Source organism: Engystomops pustulosus, chromosome 4 (genome assembly GCF_040894005.1).
Source record: "Engystomops pustulosus chromosome 4, aEngPut4.maternal, whole genome shotgun sequence".
NCBI classification, from domain to species: Eukaryota; Metazoa; Chordata; class Amphibia; order Anura; family Leptodactylidae; genus Engystomops; species Engystomops pustulosus.
In genome coordinates, this window is record NC_092414.1 from 39,945,405 (window position 1) to 39,966,500 (window position 21,096).

A 21,096-nucleotide genomic window follows, 5' to 3' on the forward strand; every position below is an offset into this window, starting at 1 on the left:
CTAGAGCTCTTTGCTTGGATCTTGACAATGGCACCTTGTGTATTGCAGTGAATCAAGGCAAAACCAAAAAGGAATGGTATTTTTCCGATGAACCAAACAGGGAGGACTTACTGTGTTGAAGTAAAAAGTGAGTGTCTAGGTTTGGCCTACCTGTTTTGGCATGTACTTAGTAAAGATACCTTGTAAACAAAATTGTGTGTCTTAGTTTGGCTTCTTGGATCCATTTTATTTGAAAGAAACACAGAACGCGTAAAGCATAGTCTTTTGTGTTCCGCTATTTCAGAATGTGTGAAAGGATCAAATATTATTTTAAAAAATATGAGAATAAAGGTGATAATGATGCTGGTTCATGGATTTTAGATGAACTAAACAGAAAGCACTTACTGATTTTGAAAATTCAAGGAAATGCCTTAGTTTAGTCTTCCCGTTGCCATTTCACAATTATTAAAGCAGGATTTTAGTTGAGATATTCTTCTTGGGATAAAAGCAATGTTAACAAATACTTGCTATGTTTAAACTTTAGATAAAAACCCTAGCAGACCAAATGCCTATACTTACACCCATTTCTTCTATAAAAGTATAGTCTCGCAAATATTCAATAGGTCTAAATCGAAGAAGATTCACGAAATGCAGAATAACCAAAGAGGAAGCACTTACCCAAATTAAAATCACAGTGAGTGCCCCAGCTTGGTCAGTCTGTATCCATGTTACTCATCTCAAAGGCATATCAACTCTATTCAAAACCATCTTTCATTTACAAAATTGATTTCCCCTATATTTTAAATGTCTGCTTTGAGGAAGATTCACGCAATGCAGACCAACCAAACTAAAAGCACTTAACAAACTTTAAACGAAAGTGAGTGGCTTAGTTTGGCTTGTTTGGATCCATTTTTCTCAAATGTAGAATACAGAGTCTTTATTCCGGTAACACAGAATGTTTGAACGGATGAGAAATGATTTATAAACATTAGAATAAGGGTGATGACGATGCTGATTCATGGAGTTCAGAGGAACTAAACAGAAAGCACTTACTGATTTTGAAAATTCAAGGAAATGCCTTAGTTTAGTCTGCCCGTTGCCATTTAACACTTATTAAAGCAGGATTGTAGTTGAGATATTCTCCTTGGGATAAAAGCAATGTTAACAAATACTTTCTATGTTTAAACTTTAGATAAAAACCCTAGCAGACCAAATGCCTATACTTACACCCATTTCTTCTATAAAAGTATAGTCTCTCAAATATTCAATAGGTCTAAATCGAAGAAGATTCACGAAATGCAGACTGACCAAAGAGGAAGCACTTACCCAAATTCAAGTCACAGTGAGTGCCCCAGCTTGGTCAGTCTGTATCCATATTACTCATCTCAAAGGCATATCAAAAAGAAATCTACTATCTAAAGTTAAATAACCAAAATCCATAATGCCCATTCTAAGACATTATAGCATTTTAAGAATTTAACCCACAGTGTCATAAACAGCAGCCTTTTGCATTCACCAAACACGAAGCATATAAATTCTGGCTTACCTACATTGATGTAAAGATATGATCCTTCAGGTTTCCCTCTTGTAAGTGACTGATTATCAGGAAATGCAACTCTATTTATATGGCTGAACCACAAAACTTGAAACCAATCATATGTCTTGTGCCCCTCCCTTCATTTCCCTAACATAAGAATACTTAATCTGGTTTTGTGTCCCAATGGGTGGACGAATTCAATTATCAAAAAGTGCTAGAAACTTAATATGCATAACAATAGTCTTTTCATAAACAAAGTCTGTACAGTGTTTTTGTTTTGAAGGAGAGACTGTAAGGTTCTTAACATATTTTGTAATGTCAGCTATAGTATAGCATCCTTTCTAATTTTCACTGTATTCTATTTTATGATTTAATGATATTAATGCAAAATAGAGTAGGAAATAAACAGTACTAGAGCTCTTTGCTTGGATCTTGACAATGGCACCTTGTGTATTGCAGTGAATCAAGGCAAAACCGAAAAGGAATGGTATTTTTCCGATGAACCAAACAGGGAGGACTTACTGTGTTGAAGTAAAAAGTGAGTGTCTAGGTTTGGCCTACCTGTTTTGGCATGTACTTAGTAAAGATACCTTGTAAACAAAATTGTGTGTCTTAGTTTGGCTTCTTGGATCCATTTTATTTGAAAGAAACACAGAACGCGTAAAGCATAGTCTTTTGTGTTCCGCTATTTCAGAATGTGTGAAAGGATCAAATATTATTTTAAAAAATATGAGAATAAAGGTGATAATGATGCTGGTTCATGGATTTTAGATGAACTAAACAGAAAGCACTTACTGATTTTGAAAATTCAAGGAAATGCCTTAGTTTAGTCTTCCCGTTGCCATTTAACAATTATTAAAGCAGGATTTTAGTTGAGATATTCTTCTTGGGATAAAAGCAATGTTAACAAATACTTGCTATGTTTAAACTTTAGATAAAAACCCTAGCAGACCAAATGCCTATACTTACACCCATTTCTTCTATAAAAGTATAGTCTCGCAAATATTCAATAGGTCTAAATCGAAGAAGATTCACGAAATGCAGAATAACCAAAGAGGAAGCACTTACCCAAATTAAAATCACAGTGAGTGCCCCAGCTTGGTCAGTCTGTATCCATGTTACTCATTTCAAAGGCATATCAACTCTATTCAAAACCATCTTTCATTTACAAAATTGATTTCCCCTACATTTTAAATGTCTGCTTTGAGGAAGATTCACGCAATGCAGACCAACCAAACTAAAAGCACTTAACAAACTTTAAACAAAAGTGAGTGGCTTAGTTTGGCTTGTTAGGATCCATTTTTCTCAAATGTAGAATACAGAGTCTTTATTCCGGTAACACAGAATGTTTGAACGGATGAGAAATGATTTATAAACATTAGAATAAGGGTGATGACGATGCTGATTCATGGAGTTCAGAGGAACTAAACAGAAAGCACTTACTGATTTTGAAAATTCAAGGAAATGCCTTAGTTTAGTCTGCCCGTTGCCATTTAACACTTATTAAAGCAGGATTGTAGTTGAGATATTCTCCTTGGGATAAAAGCAATGTTAACAAATACTTGCTATGTTTAAACTTTAGATAAAAACCCTAGCAGACCAAATGCCTATACTTACACCCATTTCTTCTATAAAAGTATAGTCTTGCAAATATTCAATAGGTCTAAATCGAAGAAGATTCACGAAATGCAGAATAACCAAAGAGGAAGCACTTACCCAAATTCAAGTCACAGTGAGTGCCCCAGCTTGGTCAGTCTGTATCCATATTACTCATCTCAAAGGCATATCAAAAAGAAATCTACTATCTAAAGTTAAATAACCAAAATCCATAATGCCCATTCTAAGACATTATAGCATTTTAAGAATTTAACCCACAGTGTCATAAACAGCAGCCTTTTGCATTCACCAAACACGAAGCATATAAATTCTGGCTTACCTACATTGATGTAAAGATATGATCCTTCAGGTTTCCCTCTTGTAAATGACTGATTATCAGGAAATGCAACTCTATTTATATGGCTGAACCACAAAACTTGAAACCAATCATATGTCTTGTGCCCCTCCCTTCATTTCCCTAACATAAGAATACTTAATCTGGTTTTGTGTCCCAATGGGTGGACGAATTCAATTATCAAAAAGTGCTAGAAACTTAATATGCATAACAATAGTCTTTTCATAAACAAAGTCTGTACAGTGTTTTTGTTTTGAAGGAGAGACTGTAAGGTTCTTAACATATTTTGTAATGTCAGCTATAGTATAGCATCCTTTCTAATTTTCACTGTATTCTATTTTATGATTTAATGATATTAATGCAAAATAGAGTAGGAAATAAACAGTACTAGAGCTCTTTGCTTGGATCTTGACAATGGCACCTTGTGTATTGCAGTGAATCAAGGCAAAACCGAAAAGGAATGGTATTTTTCCGATGAACCAAACAGGGAGGACTTACTGTGTTGAAGTAAAAAGTGAGTGTCTAGGTTTGGCCTACCTGTTTTGGCATGTACTTAGTAAAGATACCTTGTAAACAAAATTGTGTGTCTTAGTTTGGCTTCTTGGATCCATTTTATTTGAAAGAAACACAGAACGCGTAAAGCATAGTCTTTTGTGTTCCGCTATTTCAGAATGTGTGAAAGGATCAAATATTATTTTAAAAAATATGAGAATAAAGGTGATAATGATGCTGGTTCATGGATTTTAGATGAACTAAACAGAAAGCACTTACTGATTTTGAAAATTCAAGGAAATGCCTTAGTTTAGTCTTCCCGTTGCCATTTAACAATTATTAAAGCAGGATTTTAGTTGAGATATTCTTCTTGGGATAAAAGCAATGTTAACAAATACTTGCTATGTTTAAACTTTAGATAAAAACCCTAGCAGACCAAATGCCTATACTTACACCCATTTCTTCTATAAAAGTATAGTCTCGCAAATATTCAATAGGTCTAAATCGAAGAAGATTCACGAAATGCAGAATAACCAAAGAGGAAGCACTTACCCAAATTAAAATCACAGTGAGTGCCCCAGCTTGGTCAGTCTGTATCCATGTTACTCATCTCAAAGGCATATCAACTCTATTCAAAACCATCTTTCATTTACAAAATTGATTTTCCCTACATTTTAAATGTCTGCTTTGAGGAAAATTCACGCAATGCAGACCAACCAAACTAAAAGCACTTAACAAACTTTAAACGAAAGAGAGTGGCTTAGTTTGGCTTGTTTGGATCCATTTTTCTCAAATGTAGAATACAGAGTCTTTATTCCGGTAACACAGAATTTTTGAACGGATGAGAAATGATTTATAAACATTAGAATAAGGGTGATGACGATGCTGATTCATGGAGTTCAGAGGAACTAAACAGAAAGCACTTACTGATTTTGAAAATTCAAGGAAATGCCTTAGTTTAGTCTGCCCGTTGCCATTTAACACTTATTAAAGCAGGATTGTAGTTGAGATATTTTCCTTGGGATAAAAGCAATGTTAACAAATACTTGCTATGTTTAAACTTTAGATAAAAACCCTAGCAGACCAAATGCCTATACTTACACCCATTTCTTCTATAAAAGTATAGTCTCGCAAATATTCAATAGGTCTAAATCGAAGAAGATTCACGAAATGCAGAATAACCAAAGAGGAAGCACTTACCAAAATTAAAATCACAGTGAGTGCCCCAGCTTGGTCAGTCTGTATCCATGTTACTCATCTCAAAGGCATATCAACTCTATTCAAAACCATCTTTCATTTACAAAATTGATTTCCCCTACATTTTAAATGTCTGCTTTGAGGAAGATTCACGCAATGCAGACCAACCAAACTAAAAGCACTTAACAAACTTTAAACTAAAGTGAGTGGCTTAGTTTGGCTTGTTTGGATCCATTTTTCTCAAATGTAGAATACAGAGTCTTTATTCCGGTAACACAGAATGTTTGAACGGATGAGAAATGATTTATAAACATTAGAATAAGGGTGATGACGATGCTGATTCATGGAGTTCAGAGGAACTAAACAGAAAGCACTTACTGATTTTGAAAATTCAAGGAAATGCCTTAGTTTAGTCTGCCCGTTGCCATTTAACACTTATTAAAGCAGGATTGTAGTTGAGATATTCTCCTTGGGATAAAAGCAATGTTAACAAATACTTGCTATGTTTAAACTTTAGATAAAAACCCTAGCAGACCAAATGCCTATACTTACACCCATTTCTTCTATAAAAGTATAGTCTTGCAAATATTCAATAGGTCTAAATCGAAGAAGATTCACGAAATGCAGAATAACCAAAGAGGAAGCACTTACCCAAATTAAAATCACAGTGAGTGCCCCAGCTTGGTCAGTCTGTATCCATGTTACTCATCTCAAAGGCATATCAAAAAGAAATCTACTATCTAAAGTTAAATAACCAACATCCATAATGCCCATTTTAAGACATTATAGCATTTTAAGAATTTAACCCACAGTGTCATAAACAGCAGCCTTTTGCATTCACCAAACACGAAGCATATAAATTCTGGCTTACCTACATTGATGTAAAGATATGATCCTTCAGGTTTCCCTCTTGTAAGTGACTGATTATCAGGAAATGCAACTCTATTTATATGGCTGAACCACAAAACTTGAAACCAATCATATGTCTTGTGCCCCTCCCTTCATTTCCCTAACATAAGAATACTTAATCTGGTTTTGTGTCCCAATGGGTGGACGAATTCAATTATCAAAAAGTGCTAGAAACTTAATATGCATAACAATAGTCTTTTCATAAACAAAGTCTGTACAGTGTTTTTGTTTTGAAGGAGAGACTGTAAGGTTCTTAACATATTTTGTAATGTCAGCTATAGTATAGCATCCTTTCTAATTTTCACTGTATTCTATTTTATGATTTAATGATATTAATGCACAATAGAGTAGGAAATAAACAGTACTAGAGCTCTTTGCTTGGATCTTGACAATGGCACCTTGTGTATTGCAGTAAATCAAGGCAAAACCGAAAAGGAATGGTATTTTTCCGATGAACCAAACAGGGAGGACTTACTGTGTTGAAGTAAAAAGTGAGTGTCTAGGTTTGGCCTACCTGTTTTGGCATGTACTTAGTAAAGATACCTTGTAAACAAAATTGTGTGTCTTAGTTTGGCTTCTTGGATCCATTTTATTTGAAAGAAACACAGAACGTGTAAAGCATAGTCTTTTGTGTTCCGCTATTTCAGAATGTGTGAAAGGATCAAATATTATTTTAAAAAATATGAGAATAAAGGTGATAATGATGCTGGTTCATGGATTTTAGATGAACTAAACAGAAAGCACTTACTGATTTAGAAAATTCATGGAAATGCCTTAGTTTAGTCTTCCCGTTGCCATTTAACAATTATTAAAGCAGGATTTTAGTTGAGATATTCTTCTTGGGATAAAAGCAATGTTAACAAATACTTGCTATGTTTAAACTTTAGATAAAAACCCTAGCAGACCAAATGCCTATACTTACACCCATTTCTTCTATAAAAGTATAGTCTCTCAAATATTCAATAGGTCTAAATCGAAGAAGATTCACGAAATGCAGAATAACCAAAGAGGAAGCACTTACCCAAATTAAAATCACAGTGAGTGCCCCAGCTTGGTCAGTCTGTATCCATGTTACTCATCTCAAAGGCATATCAACTCTATTCAAAACCATCTTTCATTTACAAAATTGATTTTCCCAACATTTTAAATGTCTGCTTTGAGGAAGATTCACGCAATGCAGACCAACCAAACTAAAAGCACTTAACAAACTTTAAACGAAAGTGAGTGGCTTAGTTTGGCTTGTTTGGATCCATTTTTCTCAAATGTAGAATACAGAGTCTTTATTCCGGTAACACAGAATGTTTGAACGGATGAGAAATGATTTATAAACATTAGAATAAGGGTGATGACGATGCTGATTCATGGAGTTCAGAGGAACTAAACAGAAAGCACTTACTGATTTTGAAAATTCAAGGAAATGCCTTAGTTTAGTCTGCCCGTTGCCATTTAACACTTATTAAAGCAGGATTGTAGTTGAGATATTCTCCTTGGGATAAAAGCAATGTTAACAAATACTTGCTATGTTTAAACTTTAGATAAAAACCCTAGCAGACCAAATGCCTATACTTACACCCATTTCTTCTATAAAAGTATAGTCTCTCAAATATTCAATAGGTCTAAATCGAAGAAGATTCACGAAATGCAGAATAACCAAAGAGGAAGCACTTACCCAAATTAAAATCACAGTGAGTGCCCCAGCTTGGTCAGTCTGTATCCATGTTACTCATCTCAAAGGCATATCAACTCTATTCAAAACCATCTTTCATTTACAAAATTGATTTTCCCTACATTTTAAATGTCTGCTTTGAGGAAGATTTACGCAATGCAGACCAACCAAATTAAAAGCACTTAACAAACTTTAAACAAAAGTGAGTGGCTTAGTTTGGCTTGTTTGGATCCATTTTTCTCAAATGTAGAATACAGAGTCTTTATTCCGGTAACACAGAATGTTTGAACGGATGAGAAATGATTTATAAACATTAGAATAAGGGTGATGACGATGCTGATTCATGGAGTTCAGAGGAACTAAACAGAAAGCACTTACTAATTTTGAAAATTCAAGGAAATGCCTTAGTTTAGTCTGCCCGTTGCCATTTAACACTTATTAAAGCAGGATTGTAGTTGAGATATTCTCCTTGGGATAAAAGCAATGTTAACAAATACTTGCTATGTTTAAACTTTAGATAAAAACCCTAGCAGACCAAATGCCTATACTTACACCCATTTCTTCTATAAAAGTATAGTCTCTCAAATATTCAATAGGTCTAAATCAAAGAAGATTCACGAAATGCAGACTGACCAAAGAGGAAGCACTTACCCAAATTAAAGTCACAGTGAGTGCCCCAGCTTGGTCAGTCTGTATCCATATTACTCATCTCAAAGGCATATCAAAAAGAAATCTACTATCTAAAGTTAAATAACCAAAATCCATAATGCCCATTCTAAGACATTATAGCATTTTAAGAATTTAACCCACAGTGTCATAAACAGCAGCCTTTTGCATTCACCAAACACGAAGCATATAAATTCTGGCTTACCTACATTGATGTAAAGATATGATCCTTCAGGTTTCCCTCTTGCAAGTGACTGATTATCAGGAAATGCAACTCTATTTATATGGCTGAACCACAAAACTTGAAACCAATCATATGTCTTGTGCCCCTCCCTTCATTTCCCTAACATAAGAATACTTAATCTGGTTTTGTGTCCCAATGGGTGGACGAATTCAATTATCAAAAAGTGCTAGAAACTTAATATGCATAACAATAGTCTTTTCATAAACAAAGTCTGTACAGTGTTTTTGTTTTGAAGGAGAGACTGTAAGGTTCTTAACATATTTTGTAATGTCAGCTATAGTATAGCATCCTTTCTAATTTTCACTGTATTCTATTTTATGATTTAATGATATTGATGCAAAATAGAGTAGGAAATAAACAGTACTAGAGCTCTTTGCTTGGATCTTGACAATGGCACCTTGTGTATTGCAGTGAATCAAGGCAAAACCAAAAAGGAATGGTATTTTTCCGATGAACCAAACAGGGAGGACTTACTGTGTTGAAGTAAAAAGTGAGTGTCTAGGTTTGGCCAACCTGTTTTGGCATGTACTTAGTAAAGATACCTTGTAAATAAAATTGTGTGTCTTAGTTTGGCTTCTTGGATCCATTTTATTTGAAAGAAACACAGAACGCGTAAAGCATAGTCTTTTGTGTTCCGCTATTTCAGAATGTGTGAAAGGATCAAATATTATTTAAAAAAATATGAGAATAAAGGTGATAATGATGCTGGTTCATGGATTTTAGATGAACTAAACAGAAAGCACTTACTGATTTTGAAAATTCAAGGAAATGCCTTAGTTTAGTCTTCCCGTTGCCATTTCACAATTATTAAAGCAGGATTTTAGTTGAGATATTCTTCTTGGGATAAAAGCAATGTTAACAAATACTTGCTATGTTTAAACTTTAGATAAAAACCCTAGCAGACCAAATGCCTATACTTACACCCATTTCTTCTATAAAAGTATAGTCTCGCAAATATTCAATAGGTCTAAATCGAAGAAGATTCACGAAATGCAGAATAACCAAAGAGGAAGCACTTACCCAAATTAAAATCACAGTGAGTGCCCCAGCTTGGTCAGTCTGTATCCATGTTACTCATCTCAAAGGCATATCAACTCTATTCAAAACCATCTTTCATTTACAAAATTGATTTCCCCTATATTTTAAATGTCTGCTTTGAGGAAGATTCACGCAATGCAGACCAACCAAACTAAAAGCACTTAACAAACTTTAAACGAAAGTGAGTGGCTTAGTTTGGCTTGTTTGGATCCATTTTTCTCAAATGTAGAATACAGAGTCTTTATTCCGGTAACACAGAATGTTTGAACGGATGAGAAATGATTTATAAACATTAGAATAAGGGTGATGACGATGCTGATTCATGGAGTTCAGAGGAACTAAACAGAAAGCACTTACTGATTTTGAAAATTCAAGGAAATGCCTTAGTTTAGTCTGCCCGTTGCCATTTAACACTTATTAAAGCAGGATTGTAGTTGAGATATTCTCCTTGGGATAAAAGCAATGTTAACAAATACTTTCTATGTTTAAACTTTAGATAAAAACCCTAGCAGACCAAATGCCTATACTTACACCCATTTCTTCTATAAAAGTATAGTCTCTCAAATATTCAATAGGTCTAAATCGAAGAAGATTCACGAAATGCAGACTGACCAAAGAGGAAGCACTTACCCAAATTCAAGTCACAGTGAGTGCCCCAGCTTGGTCAGTCTGTATCCATATTACTCATCTCAAAGGCATATCAAAAAGAAATCTACTATCTAAAGTTAAATAACCAAAATCCATAATGCCCATTCTAAGACATTATAGCATTTTAAGAATTTAACCCACAGTGTCATAAACAGCAGCCTTTTGCATTCACCAAACACGAAGCATATAAATTCTGGCTTACCTACATTGATGTAAAGATATGATCCTTCAGGTTTCCCTCTTGTAAGTGACTGATTATCAGGAAATGCAACTCTATTTATATGGCTGAACCACAAAACTTGAAACCAATCATATGTCTTGTGCCCCTCCCTTCATTTCCCTAACATAAGAATACTTAATCTGGTTTTGTGTCCCAATGGGTGGACGAATTCAATTATCAAAAAGTGCTAGAAACTTAATATGCATAACAATAGTCTTTTCATAAACAAAGTCTGTACAGTGTTTTTGTTTTGAAGGAGAGACTGTAAGGTTCTTAACATATTTTGTAATGTCAGCTATAGTATAGCATCCTTTCTAATTTTCACTGTATTCTATTTTATGATTTAATGATATTAATGCAAAATAGAGTAGGAAATAAACAGTACTAGAGCTCTTTGCTTGGATCTTGACAATGGCACCTTGTGTATTGCAGTGAATCAAGGCAAAACCGAAAAGGAATGGTATTTTTCCGATGAACCAAACAGGGAGGACTTACTGTGTTGAAGTAAAAAGTGAGTGTCTAGGTTTGGCCTACCTGTTTTGGCATGTACTTAGTAAAGATACCTTGTAAACAAAATTGTGTGTCTTAGTTTGGCTTCTTGGATCCATTTTATTTGAAAGAAACACAGAACGCGTAAAGCATAGTCTTTTGTGTTCCGCTATTTCAGAATGTGTGAAAGGATCAAATATTATTTTAAAAAATATGAGAATAAAGGTGATAATGATGCTGGTTCATGGATTTTAGATGAACTAAACAGAAAGCACTTACTGATTTTGAAAATTCAAGGAAATGCCTTAGTTTAGTCTTCCCGTTGCCATTTAACAATTATTAAAGCAGGATTTTAGTTGAGATATTCTTCTTGGGATAAAAGCAATGTTAACAAATACTTGCTATGTTTAAACTTTAGATAAAAACCCTAGCAGACCAAATGCCTATACTTACACCCATTTCTTCTATAAAAGTATAGTCTCGCAAATATTCAATAGGTCTAAATCGAAGAAGATTCACGAAATGCAGAATAACCAAAGAGGAAGCACTTACCCAAATTAAAATCACAGTGAGTGCCCCAGCTTGGTCAGTCTGTATCCATGTTACTCATTTCAAAGGCATATCAACTCTATTCAAAACCATCTTTCATTTACAAAATTGATTTCCCCTACATTTTAAATGTCTGCTTTGAGGAAGATTCACGCAATGCAGACCAACCAAACTAAAAGCACTTAACAAACTTTAAACAAAAGTGAGTGGCTTAGTTTGGCTTGTTTGGATCCATTTTTCTCAAATGTAGAATACAGAGTCTTTATTCCGGTAACACAGAATGTTTGAACGGATGAGAAATGATTTATAAACATTAGAATAAGGGTGATGACGATGCTGATTCATGGAGTTCTGAGGAACTAAACAGAAAGCACTTACTGATTTTGAAAATTCAAGGAAATGCCTTAGTTTAGTCTGCCCGTTGCCATTTAACACTTATTAAAGCAGGATTGTAGTTGAGATATTCTCCTTGGGATAAAAGCAATGTTAACAAATACTTGCTATGTTTAAACTTTAGATAAAAACCCTAGCAGACCAAATGCCTATACTTACACCCATTTCTTCTATAAAAGTATAGTCTTGCAGATATTCAATAGGTCTAAATCGAAGAAGATTCACGAAATGCAGAATAACCAAAGAGGAAGCACTTACCCAAATTAAAATCACAGTGAGTGCCCCAGCTTGGTCAGTCTGTATCCATGTTACTCATCTCAAAGGCATATCAACTCTATTCAAAACCATCTTTCATTTACAAAATAGATTTTCCCTACATTTTAAATGTCTGCTTTGAGGAAGATTCACGCAATGCAGACCAACCAAACTAAAAGCACTTAACAAACTTTAAACAAAAGTGAGTGGCTTAGTTTGGCTTGTTTGGATCCATTTTTCTCAAATGTAGAATACAGAGTCTTTATTCCGGTAACACAGAATGTTTGAACGGATGAGAAATGATTTATAAACATTAGAATAAGGGTGATGACGATGCTGATTCATGGAGTTCAGAGGAACTAAACAGAAAGCACTTACTGATTTTGAAAATTCAAGGAAATGCCTTAGTTTAGTCTGCCCGTTGCCATTTAACACTTATTAAAGCAGGATTGTAGTTGAGATATTCTCCTTGGGATAAAAGCAATGTTAGCAAATACTTGCTATGTTTAAACTTTAGATAAAAACCCTAGCAGACCAAATGCCTATACTTACACCCATTTCTTCTATAAAAGTATAGTCTTGCAAATATTCAATAGGTCTAAATCGAAGAAGATTCACGAAATGCAGAATAACCAAAGAGGAAGCACTTACCCAAATTCAAGTCACAGTGAGTGCCCCAGCTTGGTCAGTCTGTATCCATATTACTCATCTCAAAGGCATATCAAAAAGAAATCTACTATCTAAAGTTAAATAACCAAAATCCATAATGCCCATTCTAAGACATTATAGCATTTTAAGAATTTAACCCACAGTGTCATAAACAGCAGCCTTTTGCATTCACCAAACACGAAGCATATAAATTCTGGCTTACCTACATTGATGTAAAGATATGATCCTTCAGGTTTCCCTCTTGTAAGTGACTGATTATCAGGAAATGCAACTCTATTTATATGGCTGAACCACAAAACTTGAAACCAATCATATGTCTTGTGCCCCTCCCTTCATTTCCCTAACATAAGAATACTTAATCTGGTTTTGTGTCCCAATGGGTGGACGAATTCAATTATCAAAAAGTGCTAGAAACTTAATATGCATAACAATAGTCTTTTCATAAACAAAGTCTGTACAGTGTTTTTGTTTTGAAGGAGAGACTGTAAGGTTCTTAACATATTTTGTAATGTCAGCTATAGTATAGAATCCTTTCTAATTTTCACTGTATTCTATTTTATGATTTAATGATATTAATGCAAAATAGAGTAGGAAATAAACAGTACTAGAGCTCTTTGCTTGGATCTTGACAATGGCACCTTGTGTATTGCAGTGAATCAAGGCAAAACCGAAAAGGAATGGTATTTTTCCGATGAACCAAACAGGGAGGACTTACTGTGTTGAAGTAAAAAGTGAGTGTCTAGGTTTGGCCTACCTGTTTTGGCATGTACTTAGTAAAGATACCTTGTAAACAAAATTGTGTGTCTTAGTTTGGCTTCTTGGATCCATTTTATTTGAAAGAAACACAGAACGCGTAAAGCATAGTCTTTTGTGTTCCGCTATTTCAGAATGTGTGAAAGGATCAAATATTATTTTAAAAAATATGAGAATAAAGGTGATAATGATGCTGGTTCATGGATTTTAGATGAACTAAACAGAAAGCACTTACTGATTTAGAAAATTCAAGGAAATGCCTTAGTTTAGTCTTCCCGTTGCCATTTAACAATTATTAAAGCAGGATTTTAGTTGAGATATTCTTCTTGGGATAAAAGCAATGTTAACAAATACTTGCTATGTTTAAACTTTAGATAAAAACCCTAGCAGACCAAATGCCTATTCTTACACCCATTTCTTGTATAAAAGTATAGTCTCGCAAATATTCAATAGGTCTAAATCGAAGAAGATTCACGAAATGCAGAATAACCAAAGAGGAAGCACTTACCCAAATTAAAATCACAGTGAGTGCCCCAGCTTGGTCAGTCTGTATCCATGTTACTCATCTCAAAGGCATATCAACTCTATTCAAAACCATCTTTCATTTACAAAATGGATTTTCCCTACATTTTAAATGTCTGCTTTGAGGAAGATTCACGCAATGCAGACCAACCAAACTAAAAGCACTTAACAAACTTTAAACAAAAGTGAGTGGCTTAGTTTGGCTTGTTAGGATCCATTTTTCTCAAATGTAGAATACAGAGTCTTTATTCCGGTAACACAGAATGTTTAAACGGATGAGAAATGATTTATAAACATTAGAATAAGGGTGATGACGATGCTGATTCATGGAGTTCAGAGGAACTAAACAGAAAGCACTTACTGATTTTGAAAATTCAAGGAAATGCCTTAGTTTAGTCTGCCCGTTGCCATTTAACACTTATTAAAGCAGGATTGTAGTTGAGATATTCTCCTTGGGATAAAAGCAATGTTAACAAATACTTGCTATGTTTAAACTTTAGATAAAAACCCTAGCAGACCAAATGCCTATACTTACACCCATTTCTTCTATAAAAGTATAGTCTTGCAAATATTCAATAGGTCTAAATCGAAGAAGATTCACGAAATGCAGAATAACCAAAGAGGAAGCACTTACCCAAATTAAAATCACAGTGAGTGCCCCAGCTTGGTCAGTCTGTATCCATGTTACTCATCTCAAAGGCATATCAACTCTATTCAAAACCATCTTTCATTTACAAAATTGATTTCCCCTACATTTTAAATGTCTGCTTTGAGGAAGATTCACGCAATGCAGACCAACCAAACTAAAAGCACTTAACAAACTTTAAACTAAAGTGAGTGGCTTAGTTTGGCTTGTTTGGATCCATTTTCTTCAAATGTAGAATACAGAGTCTTTATTCCGGTAACACAGAATGTTTGAACGGATGAGAAATGATTTATAAACATTAGAATAAGGGTGATGACGATGCTGATTCATGGAGTTCAGAGGAACTAAACAGAAAGCACTTACTGATTTTGAAAATTCAAGGAAATGCCTTAGTTTAGTCTGCCCGTTGCCATTTAACACTTATTAAAGCAGGATTGTAGTTGAGATATTCTCCTTGGGATAAAAGCAATGTTAACAAATACTTGCTATGTTTAAACTTTAGATAAAAACCCTAGCAGACCAAATGCCTATACTTACACCCATTTCTTCTATAAAAGTATAGTCTTGCAAATATTCAATAGGTCTAAATCGAAGAAGATTCACGAAATGCAGAATAACCAAAGAGGAAGCACTTACCCAAATTAAAATCACAGTGAGTGCCCCAGCTTGGTCAGTCTGTATCCATGTTACTCATCTCAAAGGCATATCAAAAAGAAATCTACTATCTAAAGTTAAATAACCAAAATCCATAATGCCCATTTTAAGACATTATAGCATTTTAAGAATTTAACCCACAGTGTCATAAACAGCAGCCTTTTGCATTCACCAAACACGAAGCATATAAATTCTGGCTTACCTACATTGATGTAAAGATATGATCCTTCAGGTTTCCCTCTTGTAAGTGACTGATTATCAGGAAATGCAACTCTATTTATATGGCTGAACCACAAAACTTGAAACCAATCATATGTCTTGTGCCCCTCCCTTCATTTCCCTAACATAAGAATACTTAATCTGGTTTTGTGTCCCAATGGGTGGACGAATTCAATTATCAAAAAGTGCTAGAAACTTAATATGCATAACAATAGTCTTTTCATAAACAAAGTCTGTACAGTGTTTTTGTTTTGAAGGAGAGACTGTAAGGTTCTTAACATATTTTGTAATGTCAGCTATAGTATAGCATCCTTTCTAATTTTCACTGTATTCTATTTTATGATTTAATGATATTTATGCAAAATAACATAGGAAATAAACAGTACTAGAGCTCTTTGCTTGGATCTTGACAATGGCACCTTGTGTATTGCAGTGAATCAAGGCAAAACCGAAAAGGAATGGTATTTTTCCGATGAACCAAACAGGGAGGACTTACTGTGTTGAAGTAAAAAGTGAGTGTCTAGGTTTGGCCTACCTGTTTTGGCATGTACTCAGTAAAGATACCTTGTAAACAAAATTGTGTGTCTTAGTTTGGCTTCTTGGATCCATTTTATTTGAAAGAAACACAGAACGTGTAAAGCATAGTCTTTTGTGTTCCGCTATTTCAGAATGTGTGAAAGGATCAAATATTATTTTAAAAAATATGAGAATAAAGGTGATAATGATGCTGGTTCATGGATTTTAGATGAACTAAACAGAAAGCACTTACTGATTTAGAAAATTCATGGAAATGCCTTAGTTTAGTCTTCCCGTTGCCATTTAACAATTATTAAAGCAGGATTTTAGTTGAGATATTCTTCTTGGGATAAAAGCAATGTTAACAAATACTTGCTATGTTTAAACTTTAGATAAAAACCCTAGCAGACCAAATGCCTATACTTACACCCATTTCTTCTATAAAAGTATAGTCTCTCAAATATTCAATAGGTCTAAATCGAAGAAGATTCACGAAATGCAGAATAACCAAAGAGGAAGCACTTACCCAAATTAAAATCACAGTGAGTGCCCCAGCTTGGTCAGTCTGTATCCATGTTACTCATCTCAAAGGCATATCAACTCTATTCAAAACCATCTTTCATTTACAAAATTGATTTTCCCTACATTTTAAATGTCTGCTTTGAGGAAGATTCACGCAATGCAGACCAACCAAATTAAAAGCACTTAACAAACTTTAAACAAAAGTGAGTGGCTTAGTTTGGCTTGTTTGGATCCATTTTTCTCAAATGTAGAATACAGAGTCTTTATTCCGGTAACACAGAATGTTTGAACGGATGAGAAATGATTTATAAACATTAGAATAAGGGTGATGACGATGCTGATTCATGGAGTTCAGAGGAACTAAACAGAAAGCACTTACTGATTTTGAAAATTCAAGGAAATGCCTTAGTTTAGTCTGCCCGTTGCCATTTAACACTTATTAAAGCAGGATTGTAGTTGAGATATTCTCCTTGGGATAAAAGCAATGTTAACAAATACTTGCTATGTTTAAACTTTAGATCAAAACCCTAGCAGACCAAATGCCTATACTTACACCCATTTCTTCTATAAAAGTATAGTCTCTCAAATATTCAATAGGTCTAAATCAAAGAAGATTCACGAAATGCAGACTGACCAAAGAGGAAGCACTTACCCAAATTCAAGTCACAGTGAGTGCCCCAGCTTGGTCAGTCTGTATCCATATTACTCATCTCAAAGGCATATCAAAAAGAAATCTACTATCTAAAGTTAAATAACCAAAATCCATAATGCCCATTCTAAGACATTATAGCATTTTAAGAATTTAACCCACAGTGTCATAAACAGCAGCCTTTTGCATTCACCAAACACGAAGCATATAAATTCTGGCTTACCTACATTGATGTAAAGATATGATCCTTCAGGTTTCCCTCTTGCAAGTGACTGATTATCAGGAAATGCAACTCTATTTATATGGCTGAACCACAAAACTTGAAACCAATCATATGTCTTGTGCCCCTCCCTTCATTTCCCTAACATAAGAATACTTAATCTGGTTTTGTGTCCCAATGGGTGGACGAATTCAATTATCAAAAAGTGCTAGAAACTTAATATGCATAACAATAGTCTTTTCATAAACAAAGTCTGTACAGTGTTTTTGTTTTGAAGGAGAGACTGTAAGGTTCTTAACATATTTTGTAATGTCAGCTATAGTATAGCATCCTTTCTAATTTTCACTGTATTCTATTTTATGATTTAATGATATTGATGCAAAATAGAGTAGGAAATAAACAGTACTAGAGCTCTTTGCTTGGATCTTGACAATGGCACCTTGTGTATTGCAGTGAATCAAGGCAAAACCAAAAAGGAATGGTATTTTTCCGATGAACCAAACAGGGAGGACTTACTGTGTTGAAGTAAAAAGTGAGTGTCTAGGTTTGGCCTACCTGTTTTGGCATGTACTTAGTAAAGATACCTTGTAAACAAAATTGTGTGTCTTAGTTTGGCTTCTTGGATCCATTTTATTTGAAAGAAACACAGAACGCGTAAAGCATAGTCTTTTGTGTTCCGCTATTTCAGAATGTGTGAAAGGATCAAATATTATTTAAAAAAATATGAGAATAAAGGTGATAATGATGCTGGTTCATGGATTTTAGATGAACTAAACAGAAAGCACTTACTGATTTTGAAAATTCAAGGAAATGCCTTAGTTTAGTCTTCCCGTTGCCATTTAACAATTATTAAAGCAGGATTTTAGTTGAGATATTCTTCTTGGGATAAAAGCAATGTTAACAAATACTTGCTATGTTTAAACTTTAGATAAAAACCCTAGCAGACCAAATGCCTATACTTACACCCATTTCTTCTATAAAAGTATAGTCTCTCAAATATTCAATAGGTCTAAATCGAAGAAGATTCACGAAATGCAGAATAACCAAAGAGGAAGCACTTACCCAAATTAAAATCACAGTGAGTGCCCCAGCTTGGTCAGTCTGTATCCATGTTACTCATCTCAAAGGCATATCAACTCTATTCAAAACCATCTTTCATTTACAAAATTGATTTCCCCTATATTTTAAATGTCTGCTTTGAGGAAGATTCACGCAATGCAGACCAACCAAACTAAAAGCACTTAACAAACTTTAAACAAAAGTGAGTGGCTTAGTTTGGCTTGTTTGGATCCATTTTTCTCAAATGTAGAATACAGAGTCTTTATTCCGGTAACACAGAATGTTTGAACGGATGAGAAATGATTTATAAACATTAGAATAAGGGTGATGACGATGCTGATTCATGGAGTTCAGAGGAACTAAACAGAAAGCACTTACTGATTTTGAAAATTCAAGGAAATGCCTTAGTTTAGTCTGCCCGTTGCCATTTAACACTTATTAAAGCAGGATTGTAGTTGAGATATTCTCCTTGGGATAAAAACAATGTTAACAAATACTTGCTATGTTTAAACTTTAGATAAAAACCCTAGCAGACCAAATGCCTATACTTACACCCATTTCTTCTATAAAAGTATAGTCTTGCAGATATTCAATAGGTCTAAATCGAAGAAGATTCACGAAATGCAGAATAACCAAAGAGGAAGCACTTACCCAAATTAAAATCACAGTGAGTGCCCCAGCTTGGTCAGTCTGTATCCATGTTACTCATCTCAAAGGCATATCAACTCTATTCAAAACCATCTTTCATTTACAAAATAGATTTTCCCTACATTTTAAATGTCTGCTTTGAGGAAGATTCACGCAATGCAGACCAACCAAACTAAAAGCACTTAACAAACTTTAAACAAAAGTGAGTGGCTTAGTTTGGCTTGTTTGGATCCATTTTTCTCAAATGTAGAATACAGAGTCTTTATTCCGGTAACACAGAATGTTTGAACGGATGAGAAATGATTTATAAACATTAGAATAAGGGTGATGACGATGCTGATTCATGGAGTTCAGAGGAACTAAACAGAAAGCACTTACTGATTTTGAAAATTCAAGGAAATGCCTTAGTTTAGTCTGCCCGTTGCCATTTAACACTTATTAAAGCAGGATTGTAGTTGAGATATTCTCCTTGGGATAAAAGCAATGTTAACAAATACTTGCTATGTTTAAACTTTAGATAAAAACCCTAGCAGACCAAATGCCTATACTTACACCCATTTCTTCTATAAAAGTATAGTCTCTCAAATATTCAATAGGTCTAAATCAAAGAAGATTCACGAAATGCAGACTGACCAAAGAGGAAGCACTTACCCAAATTCAAGTCACAGTGAGTGCCCCAGCTTGGTCAGTCTGTATCCATGTTACTCATCTCAAAGGCATATCAAAAAGAAATCTACTATCTAAAGTTAAATAACCAAAATCCATAATGCCCATTTTAAGACATTATAGCATTTTAAGAATTTAACCCACAGTGTCATAAACAGCAGCCTTTTGCATTCACCAAACACGAAGCATATAAATTCTGGCTTACCTACATTGATGTAAAGATATGATCCTTCAGGTTTCCCTCTTGTAAGTGACTGATTATCAGGAAATGCAACTCTATTTATATGGCTGAACCACAAAACTTGAAACCAATCATATGTCTTGTGCCCCTCCCTTCATTTCCCTAACATAAGAATACTTAATCTGGTTTTGTGTCCCAATGGGTGGACGAATTCAATTATCAAAAAGTGCTAGAAACTTAATATGCATAACAATAGTCTTTTCATAAACAAAGTCTGTACAGTGTTTTTGTTTTGAAGGAGAGACTGTAAGGTTCTTAACATATTTTGTAAAGTCAGCTATAGTATAGCATCCTTTCTAATTTTCACTGTATTCTATTTTATGATTTAATGATATTGATGCAAAATAGAGTAGGAAATAAACAGTACTAGAGCTCTTTGCTTGGATCTTGACAATGGCACCTTGTGTATTGCAGTGAATCAAGGCAAAACCAAAAAGGAATGGTATTTTTCCGATGAACCAAACAGGGAGGACTTACTGTGTTGAAGTAAAAAGTGAGTGTCTAGGTTTGGCCTACCTGTTTTGGCATGTACTTAGTAAAGATACCTTGTAAACAAAATTGTGTGTCTTAGTTTGGCTTCTTGGATCCATTTTATTTGAAAGAAACACAGAACGTGTAAAGCATAGTCTTTTGTGTTCCGCTATTTCAGAATGTGTGAAAGGATCAAATATTATTTAAAAAAATATGAGAATAAAGGTGATAATGATGCTGGTTCATGGATTTTAGATGAACTAAACAGAAAGCACTTACTGATTTAGAAAATTCATGGAAATGCCTTAGTTTAGTCTTCCCGTTGCCATTTAACAATTATTAAAGCAGGATTTTAGTTGAGATATTCTTCTTGGGATAAAAGCAATGTTAACAAATACTTGCTATGTT